This window comes from Chiloscyllium punctatum, chromosome 19, assembly GCF_047496795.1.
Source record: "Chiloscyllium punctatum isolate Juve2018m chromosome 19, sChiPun1.3, whole genome shotgun sequence".
Classification (NCBI taxonomy): Eukaryota; Metazoa; Chordata; class Chondrichthyes; order Orectolobiformes; family Hemiscylliidae; genus Chiloscyllium; species Chiloscyllium punctatum.
This window is the reverse complement of record NC_092757.1, coordinates 86,992,331-87,003,541: the sequence shown is the minus strand read 5'-3', so window position 1 is coordinate 87,003,541 and position 11,211 is coordinate 86,992,331. Positions and strand designations below refer to the sequence as shown.

The 11,211-nt window shown below is 43.4% G+C and overlaps 1 protein-coding gene across 1 annotated transcript in view; it reads right to left on the bottom strand.

Annotated features, from left to right (window-relative positions):
• Window positions 1–2,493: 2,493 nt before the first annotated feature.
• LOC140491577 (aldehyde dehydrogenase family 3 member A2-like) overlaps window positions 2,494–11,211 on the bottom strand; it is a 39,509-nt gene continuing 30,791 nt past the window's right edge. Inside the window, exon 11 of the mRNA XM_072589981.1 lies at window positions 2,494–9,329. The gene's annotated coding sequence lies outside the window, so the exon portion shown is untranslated. The remainder of the gene's footprint in view (window positions 9,330–11,211) is intronic.

The window sequence follows — 11,211 nt, the reverse complement described above, 5'->3', positions numbered from 1 at the left end:
AGGGATACAAAAGTACAGTGAGAAGTTGCAATGTCACCATCTCAGGTACGAGGTATAAAACGTAGGCACAAGTGGTAACAGAGAGACAAAGTTAAAAGTAAAGCATTACCGTTTGTCTTAGTAGAAGTGGAAAAATAGAGAAATAAAGTTAACATTACAGTCCCTCCTGGTATTAAGTGCAAATATGAAGGAATAAAGTAAAAGTTCAACAGTCTTTCCGAAGTTTACTCCCTGCAAAGGATCAGTCTCCTCCACTTCGGCCTGCTCTCTGGGAAACGTCAGGCTCCCTGCTCTCGAAGCTGCAAATGCTGGGGGCCTTCCTTCACCAATACTTCGGGCTCTCTAACCACATTCAGATCAGATCCACAGCCCGTTTTCACCCCCGCTCCGGGTCCACAGCCTCTCCACACATGAATAATGATTTCCACAACTCAAAGATACCTCAAACTGCTTTGGAATCAACAAAATGCCAAGGTGTCGCATTTAACAAAGAGTTGAGTGTTTGACCACATATCTGTTTTAGATTAGATTACTGACAGTGTGGAAACAGGCCCTTCGGCCCAACAAGTCCACACCGCCCCGCCAAAGCACAACCCACCCATTCCCCTAACCCAACACTCCGGGCAATTTAGCATGGCCAATTCACCTGGCCTGCACATCTTTAGGACTGTGTGAGGAAACCGGAGCACCCGGAGGAAACCCACGCAGACATGGGGAGAACATGCAAACTCCACACAGTCAGTCGCCTGAGGCGGGAATTGAACCCAGGTCTCTGGTGCTGTGAGGCAGTAGTGCTAACCACTGTGCCACCGTGCTGCCCAAATCTGTTAAATCATGGTGACTAAAAACCAAAAGAACTGCAGATGCTGCAAATCAGAAACAAAAACAGAAGTTGCAGGAAAGTTTCAGCAGGTCTGGCAACAAACCATTGAGGCTGCCTACTCCCATCTCGGTACAATCACCCAGTCTCAGCTCCTCATCAGAGCTTTTATCACTGACACAAGTGCTCTCCCTCTGGCCTCCTAACATGTACCCTCTGCAAAACACTGCTGGAATATTCCAACTCACATCTGGGTCCCATTCACCCATCAGCCCTGACCTCACTGGATCTTAGTCCAACATTGTCTCGATTTTAAAATTCTCAGCTGTGCTTCCCAACCTCTGTGCTTTCACCTTTCCTTTATCTCTAATGTCCTGTGGCCTGACAACGTTTTGAAGTCTTCCAACTCCAGCCCATGTTCAAATTGCTGTAGCACTGGCAGCCTGGGGCCTCACGATGTTGAATTCTTTTCCTTTAAAGATGCTCCTTGAAACCCTATCTGTCCTAAAATATCTTTAATGTGGTTCGGTGTCAAAATTTGGATCGATAACGTCCCTGGGAGGCCTCTTGACACTTATTGTTAAAGGTGTTACATAAATACAAGTTGTTTGCTGTTGGGAATTACAGCAGCCAAATTGCACACAATGGTCCCCTAAACACCATTGAAAAAGAGCAGAAATACTCTATTATTTTAGAAATGTTGATCGCAGAACAAAGACAAATAAGGGTCTACTGGATTTTTTTTGTCCAACTTAGAGGCACATCATTGCCTCATCCAGAACTATCAGACATTACTCCTGCAAGGGTCTAAATGGGTGGCATGGTGGCACAGTGGTTAGCACTGCTGCCTCACAGGGACCCTGGTTCAATTCCTGCCTCAGGCAACTGTCTGTGTGGAGTTTGCACATTCTCCTCGTGTCTGCCCGGGTGCTCCGGTTTCCTCCCACAGTCCAAAAGTGTGCAGGTTAGGTGAATTGGCCACGCTAAATTGCCCATAGTGTCAGGTGAAGGGGTAAATGTAGGTGAATGGGTCTGGGTTGGTTGCTCTTCGGGAGGTCGGTGTGGACTGGTTGGGCTGAAGGGCCTGCTTCCACACTGTAAGAAATCTAATCTAAAACACTGCTCACTACTGCCTCCTGGAGACCTAATAAAGGACCTGCATTGCATGCAGGTTATGGACATGGAACAAACCTCCTCGCACGGTGGTTATCAAAATGGTGTCTACAGTTTTAAAGGAGCCTACAAAATAAAGTCCAAGCTGACGCTGTCCAGTGATATCTCTTATGATCGTGTGTTGATGAACCTCTATTCAAAGAAGGGCTGTGAAAATATGCAACGAAATAGGTGAAAGAATAGGTGGATCCAGTCCTGGAGCCTGCTCTCCCATTCAATAAGATCGTGACTGATTTGGTGTGGCCTCATCTCCACATTCTCGGTCCTGGAGGAATGCTGTCTTGTTTTTTTTTACTGTATCAGTTGTATATGGTAGAAATGGCAAATAAAAAGCTACTCTCTCTCTCTCTATCCCAATAACCTGGGACTCTCTTTTTGGTCAACAACATATCTAACTGCATCTTAACAATATCCATTAAATCTGCGTCCACAAGTCTGGGGAAGAGAGGTCCACAGAAAAAAAAACATCTATGAAAAGAATTTATTATCTCCATCTTAAATGGGAGACCATTTACAGGTTGTTCTGCTGTACTGCACATTTCGTTAATGCTGTAAGGCAATTAATGAATTGGGGACACTGTTTTTAAAGTGTGAACTTTTAAAGTGTAACTTAGTTATAACGCAATTCCACCCCCATTAGTTTAAATGGTGCTACTATTACACAATTTTCTTATAATACGGGGTTGCACGAGAATGGAACCACTGCATTACAGAACTGACTGTATTTATAAACTTTGTGTTCCTTATTCTCATTTCTCCCACATCATTTCAGCATGTATCCGGTTAGATCTTAAATATCTTTTAAAAATCACCTTCCATCCTGATCTCCAATAGATACGGGTCTATCCTGTCCAACCCTTCCTCACAAGACAATCAACACTATGCTAAGTATGCATTTACATCCTTTCTTAAGGTATACTCTACCTCCCAATTTTGGTACCCACTCTTCACCTATCTTGATCCAGTTGCAGACCCTGTCTGTTCTCTTCATAACTTACTTTCCTACCTCATTTGGTTGCTCATCCCATTTATTAGATGACTCACCAAAACACTGGACCCAGTACAGTCCAAGTATAGACAGTACAGATTCAACTCTCCCCAGTGCTCCAGCCTTGCCAGCAACACGCACACCCCACGAAAGAATAATGAGAGACAACAAAATTGTTAGCTGCCTTCTTATTACAGAAGGACCATAGAAAGCACTTTAAAAAGGTCATTGCTTGTCACTGGCCACCCTGCTTTTTCCCTTCTTCCTGGTGGTGCAAATTGAATAAAGATTTGTACACCTGTTGTCTTGCACTACGTCTCACAGTTGCACAGATACATCATGGGTGCTGGGGAAAATATAAGCACTACCGCTGTTAGGCGGTAGCGTGGGGGTAAAGAAGAAAAGGATTTGGGTATATGAATAGGAAGGGTTTGGAGAGATATGGGCCAGGTGCTGGCAGGTGGGACTAGATTGGGTTGGGATATCTGGTCCTCATGGACGGGTTGGACTGAAGGGTCTGTTTCCGTGCTGTACATCTCTATGCCTCTCATATATGTATTTAAAAAAAAATTTTGAAAAGAAGAGAAACAAAGAAAAAAAAACCAGGAGATTTAAAGTCCCTTCAGTTTAGGGGACTGACACTGTGCTGGCTGGTGTTACAGTCAGTGTGTTCCTGCTGCCCAGTTCTGTGTTTTGGAGCAGGAGATTTTCATTCTTTCTCCCCAATCCTTTTTCCAGAGATGGTATTTGTTCTTTTTGGTTTTCTTTATGTTTTTTGTGTGTATTTGTTTTTCCTTTTAGAAAAAAAAATCAGAAAGCACTTTATCTAGATGCATCACAGCTTGGTAAGGCAACTGCTCTGCTCAAGACTATAAGAAACTACAGAGGGTTGTGAACACAGCCCAGTCCGTCACGAAAACCAGCCTCCCATCCATTGACTCCATCCATACTTCCCACTGCCTTGGGTAAACAAACAACCTTGGGTCAAAGGCCCCTCTCACCCCAGTTATACTCTAGTCCACCCTCTTCCATCAGGCAGAAGATAAAAACGTTTAAACACATGCACCAACAGATTCAAGAACAGCTTCTTCCCTGCTGTTATTAGTCGTCTGAATGGACCTCTCAAAGTTTAAATTTAATGTTGAACTCGCTCCTTCTGGTCCTTCTCTGCAGCTGTAACATTGTATTCCTCGCTCTGGTCTGTTACTCTAATGCACGTAGTATGGTATGATCTGCATGTATTGCATGCAAAACAAAACTTTTCACTGAATCTGAGCATATAACAATAATAAATCAAATCAAAAAAACCTTCCAACTGTATCCAGACTTCCTGCACCATCTCAGTCCCATCAGATGCATATCTTCCAACAATTAAAAATTAACAAGCTCCTCAATCCATTTACCTAGCTTTTCAAAAATAAAATTGAACATACATTTGTATTTTTTCTCAACGTTTCAGCTTATGTCGGGTTTAGTGTGGGTTCGGTCCTGTGTTCTCTCATCAATCTTTAATATCCATCAGATTCTTGATGATCAGATCACCCTGTTCACCTGATGTGAAACGTGTGCAAAGGATGGGGTGAAATTCACAAGACCATCACTTTGATCTGAACATAAATGCTATATATTTCATTCTATTCTACAAAATCATGATAATTACGTAGTTCATCCCATCTTCAAACTTCCAAATCAAACATATATTAATTGTACAACTGAATTTCAATGTAGAAGGAAAAAGGTACATGTGTCATTACAGAAGAGCCAGGGATTTTCAGGAGCTGCCTGGTTGGTTGCTTGGTCATGATGTAGCACTAAAACGGATTTTATACATGTATGTACAACGCTCTATTCGTGTGTGTGTGTGTGTGTGTCTGTGACAGATGCAGCCTTTTTTACTTAAAAAAAAGGGCTGGCTCACAGCTTTAAAGCAAAAATGGCTGGGAACAGGATCAGAAAAGGAAACTACATTGGTATGAGGCAAGGGAGATTGGGGGGGCAGGGGGTAGTAAAACACATCCCACTGAATTTAGAATTAGGTTGTTTCAAAACCAGAGACTTGCATTTTTAATGGACCCATCACAACTTCCCAATGCACTCTGAATGCATTTGAATTATTTAGTTTTGTTGCAGTCAATCACGGATGTAATGTATGAAACACAGCAATCAATTTCTTCACAACAATGAGGTAATATGTTTTTGCAATGTTGATGGATGAAAAAATATTAGGCAGAACACTAGGGCAATCTCAGCTGCTTTTCTACAGCAAAAACACCATGGGAGATTCTGGATGTAGGTTTGCTCACTGAGATGGAAGATTTATTTCCAGACGTTTCGTCACCTTACTAGGTAACATCTTCAGTGGGCCTCAGGTGAAGCACTGTACATGATTCCTGCTTCCAATTTATATGTTTGGGTTTCTTTGGGTTGGTGATGCCATTTCCTGTTCTTTTTCTCAGAGGTTGGTAGATGGGGTCTAACTCGATGTGTTTGTTGATAGAGTTCTGGTTGGAATGCTATGCTTCAAGGAATTCTCTGTCTCTGTTTGGCTTGTCCTAGGATGAACGTATTATCCCAGTTGAAGTGGTGTCCTTCCTCATCTGTATGTGAGGATACTAGTGAGAGAGGGTCATTTTGTTTTGTGGCTAGTTGATGTTCATATATCCTGGTGGCTAGTTTTCTGCCCGTTTGTCCAATGTAATGTTTGCTACAGTCCTTGCAAGGTATTTTGTAAATGACATTGGTTTTGCTTGTTGTCTGTATAGGGTCTTTCAAGTTCATAAGCTGCTGTTTTAGTGTGTTGGTGGGTTGTGGGCTACCATGATGCCAAGGGGTCTGAGTAGTCTGGCAGTCATTTCTGAGATGTCTTTGATGTAGGGGAGAGTGGCTAGGGTTTCTGGACGCGTTTTGTCAGCTTGTTTGGATTTGTTACTGAGAAATCTGCAGACTGTGTTCATTGGGTACCTATTCTTTTTGAATACACGGTATCGGCGATTTTCCTCTGCTCTCCATAGTTCCTCTGTGCTGCAGTATGTGTTGGCTCATTGAAATAATGTTATGATGCAGTTTCTTTTGTGAATGTTGGGATGATTGCTTCTGTAGTTCAATATTTGGTCCATATGTGTTGTTTTCCTGTAGATGCTGGGTCGAATGGTTGGCAGAGCTGTTTGTTTAAGTATCTGCATTACTGCATCTGCTAAGAACCCTGATATCGGAGATCCCATGGTTGTTCCGTCGGTATGTCTGTAGGTTTTGTTGTTGAAGGTGAAGTGCGTGGTAAGGCATAGGTCCAGTAGCTTGATGATACTGTCTTGCTGATGGAGTTCGTGGTGTTTGGTGTATGCGTCTTTGGGTCTTCTAATAGTGTAGTCAGGCCTTTCCTTGGCCAGGTTAATGTTAATTGATGTAAACAGGGTTGTTACATCAAAAGAGACCACTATTTCATCCTCTTCTATCTTGGTGTCTTTGATGGTCTTCAGGAATTCTTGGGTGGAGTGGATAAAGTGGCGTGAGTCTTCTACTAAGTATTTTAGTCTTTGGTTTAGCTCCTTGGCTAATCTGCAAGTTGGTGTTCCAGGTAGTAAGACTATGGGTCTGCGGGGGGCTCCTGGTTTGTGAATTTTGGGTAATCCGTAGAAGCGTGGTGTGTTGGATCCATCTGGTTTCATTTTTTGGACGTTTTCATATTCATTTTTCCAGCTTTCTGAAGTTCTTTGAGTAGGGCTGTGATTCAGTTCTCTAGTTGTGGGATTGGGTCTAACACCACTTGTTGGTAAGTGTTGGTATCTGTAAGTAGTGTGTTCGCTTTTTCAATGTAGTCTCTCCAATTTAGAATGACTCTCAAGTATCCTTTGTCTACAGGTATGATAACAATGTTTTTATCTTTTTTTAAGTCTTTCCAGTGCTTTCCTTTCTTGTGTATTGAGTGTGTTTTCTTTCTTTCTTCTGCTTAATGTTGGTGTGACTACCTGTCTGGTGGTTTGTTGGGTTTCTTCTGTGAGTTGATTGTCTTTTAGTGTTGTTTCTATCGCTGCTAAGAAATCTTTCTTGTCCGCATTCTGGCAGTTGTAATCCTCTTACTAAGACGGATCTTTCACTGTCTGTTAAGGGTCGGTCAGGTAAGTGTTGTCAGTGTTGTTACTTTGTGTAAGTGTGTCTAGTTTCTTCTGCAGGTCTAGTTTTTTTCATTTTCTGCGTTTGGTGCGTTCTAATATCTATGGCTTGTTGCACTGTGTCTGTCCATTCACTGTCTGTTGCACGAATCAGTAAAGATGTTTGGTGCAAAATTTCCCGGTTGTAGTTACGAAGTCTGTTGTGGGATCATTAACCATTTCTCTAAGCATTCTGCAGCCATTTTGTTCTGCTATTCTTATTGTGAGTGGGGTATTAAGGGAGATTTGTATTGAAGACATCTAGGCAGAACCTGTTTCCTTAGGCATCCGTGCAGGAAGTACAGCTGTTTGCAGGTGGCCCTCTCGCGGATGGCATTCATTTCCCATTTTCGGGCCATTTTTAGCGTATTGCGCCCATAGGTCTTAGTGAGTTTTGAGAAGATTTGTAGCTCAGGTTGAGGTTCGCTCGCTGAACTGGAAGGTTTATTTCCAGACATTTAGTCACCATACTAGGTAACAACTAGGTAAGATTTAGCAGCAGTAAGTGCTGGTTATCCAGCGACACCGTTATCCTGTGAGTAACAAATAATTGTGTGCACTGCAGTAATAAACGGGTGGCACAGTGGTTAGTACTGCTGCCTCACAACACCAGGGTCCCAGGTTCAATTCCAGCCTCGGACAACCGTCCGTGCGGAGTTTGCACATCCTCCCCGTGTCTGTATGGGTTTCCTTCGGGTGCTCCAGTTTCCTCCCACAGTCCAAAGCTGTGCCGGTCTGGTGAATAGGCTATGCTAAATTGCCTGCAGTGTCATGTGCATTAGGCAGAGGGAAATGGGACTGGATTGGTTACTCTGCGGAGGGTCGGTGTGGACTTGTTGGGCCGAAGGGCCTGTTTTCACACTGTAGGTAATCTAATCATGTTACCTAGTATTGTGACAAAATGCCTGGAAATAAACCTTCCAGCTCAGCAAGCAAACCTGCATCCAGAACCTCAACCTTAAGCTACAAAACTTGCTAAGACCATGGGAGGTTTTTTTCTTAAAAAAAAAGCCAAATCTGCTTAATACAGCAAACAAAATATGGTTCCACTGCACTCCCTCAGCACTGCATTGGGATGGTTGGGCTTGGTTTTGAGCTGAAATCTCTGGAGTGGATGCACAGCCTTTGGAGATTATTCACAGACTGACACCACTGTCTAAAGTTCAGTGTGGCATCTGCAGCAATAAGTAGCTGAAGGGCAACTGGGAAAACAACTAGAAATAAGATGCCACACAGGAGGCTGAGTATGCAGTCAGCCTGAAAGATAAACAACTGCTTTGTCTTTATCTGCCCCTCGCCCCCCCAAAAAAACACATAGGTCTGTTTGATTTATGGTATGCACAGACAGAGACAGCGCTCAAAACAGGAGGACACTTCAAACAGCTGCTTCTGACAAACCTTGAAGACCAGCCAACTTTATCAATGTTGCAGTATGTTTAGAAAGAGTTGCTCTTGGCACTGTAGGTATTCTGATTTCAGATTTATCCATCATCAAGGTCAACTGTTGAAGATGTAACGAAACTTAAAAGAAAGATACATCCTTAAAAATAAAAGAGTGCTTCAGGATGCCTGGACCAAAGGCTACAAAGTATACAGATCAGTAAAAGCAAAAAAGGAAAAGCAGTCCATTAAACTTGGATCATATACATAATTGGGACAACATGTCTTCCAGCAAGCTGGCTAGAATATTCCACCAAATGGAGGAGGAAACACAAGTGGTGCACTCGCCCAACATTTTAGAGGAGTCTTGAGAGAGGGTCGCACACAATCCACACAAAACAAAAACATTTTAGACTACACAGAGACACACAGACCAAATGAAATGCAGCTTAAATTTATCACAAGTGAATTAGTGTTTAAATCTTTGTAAAAATAAAAACCACAGTTCAAAACAGAGTAATTATTAGTCCCAGAATATTTACAGATAAAGAATCAGATAAATTATGGTGCAGACCATTGTGCTTGTGCTGGTGCAAGGGTCATCATTGTCCCATGAAAGATGATGGCACATCACTGCTATTGAGTGGAGTATTCTCGAATTGCAAGATTACTTTGGTCAGAATGTTCTGAGAACTTAAATCTATCCCAATTCTCTGTGAATCAAAGGCTCAGGGAAAAAAAATCAATCAGCCTCACAGGTGTGTCCAGGAGGTCAAAGTGCATAACAATGTTAGCTCCAATGTCTTTCAAAGCAGCAAATCTGGAAGAAACAAAGATGCAGAATTGGAGAGAAAACAGTTTTCTACCCAAACTCTCGTCCTGTTATTGATGTGACAGCCTCTCGCTAGGGTTCAGGCCTCAACTGAAGCTGTCACTCTACATTCAGGAGTTCAGGCATGCAATGGCTCACACTAGAGCATCAGCAAACCTCGGACATTCAATCCCCAAAGAAATGCACTTCCCTGGCACTCTCAGTCTCTCCTTCCCCGTCTGCAAGGTTTCTTAATTGCAGTGCATACTACCTGCAGAATGGAGCGAAGCAACTTAGAACCAGTGTGGAATCAGGCCATTCCACCCATTGAGTCCAGACTGACCCTCCAGAGAGGATCCCACCCTCCCTCATCCCTGTAACCCTCCAGTTCCCATGAACGATCCACCTGACCTGCGTGTATTTGGACTGTGGAGGAACCAAACCCAGGTCCCTGGTGCTGTAAGGCAGCAGTGCTAATCACTGAGCCACCGTGCCACCTCAAACTTACCAAGGCTTTGTTAACTTAATTAGGGAGATGATAGGGCTAGCGATGTTGTTGCTAGGCTAGTAATCCAAAGATAAAACAAAAAAAAGGAGAAACTCAACAGGTCTGGCAACATCTGTGGAGAGAGAAACAGAGTCCAGTGAGAGGGAGACCTGCTGAGTTTCTGCAGCCCTCTTGTTTTTGTTTCAGATCTCTAGACCTTGGAGTGCAGGTTCATAGCTCCCTGAAAGTGGAGTCGCAGGTAGATAGGATAGTGAAGAAGGCATTTGGTATGCTTTCCTTTATTGGTCAGAGTATTGAGGACAGGAGTTGGGAGGTCATGTTGCGGCTGTACAGGACATTGGTTAGGCCACTGTTGGAATATTATGAGCAATTCTGGTCTCCTTTCTATCGGAAAGATGGTGTGAAACTTGAAAAGGTTCAGAAAAGATTTACAAGGATGTTGCCAGGTTTGGAGGATCTGAGCTACAGGAAGAGGCTGAACAGGCTGGGGCTGTTTTCTCTGGAGCGTCAGAGGCTGAGGGGTGACCTTATAGAGGTTTACAAAATTATGAGGGGCATGGATAGGATAAATAGACAAAGTCTTTTCCCTGGGTCGGGGAGTCGAGAACTAGAGGGCATAGGTTCAGGGTAAGGGGGGGAAAGATATAAAAAGAGACCTACGGGGCAACTTTACGCAGAGTACGTGTATGGAATGAGCTGCCAGAGGATGTGGTGGAGGCTGGTACAATTACAACATTTAAGAGGCATTTGGATGGGTATATGAATAGGAAGGGTTTGGAGGGATATGGGCCGGGTACTGGCAGGTGGGACTAGATTGGGTTGGGATATCTGGTCGGCATGGACGGATTGGACCGAAAGGTCTGTTTCCAAGCTGTATATCTCTATGACTCTAAATGCAACTTTCAACAAAAAAAAAATCTGGAAGTAGAAGTCTATAGGTTGGAAATGTGGTAGAAGCAAGTTCAATTGAGGTATTGAAGAGGGCATTGGATGCTCAGAGGCTGAGGGGTGACCTTATAGAGGTTTATAACAAGGTCTTTTACCCAGGGTGGGGGAATCCAGAACGAGAGGGCACAAGTTTAGGGAGAGAGGGGAAAGATTTAAAAGGGGCCTAAGGGGCAACTTTTTCTCATAGAGGGTGGAGCGTGTATGGAACAAGCTGCCAGAGGAAGTGGTGGAGGCTGGTACAATTACAACATTTAAAAGGCATCTGGATGGGTATATGAATAGGAAGGATTTGGAGGGATAATGGCTGGGTGCTGGCAAGTGAGATGAGATTGGGTTGGGATATCTGGTTGGCATGGACAAATTGGACTGAAGGGTCTGTTTCTGTGCTGTACATCTCTATGACTCTAAGTGGAGTGTAGGGATATGGGGAAAGGC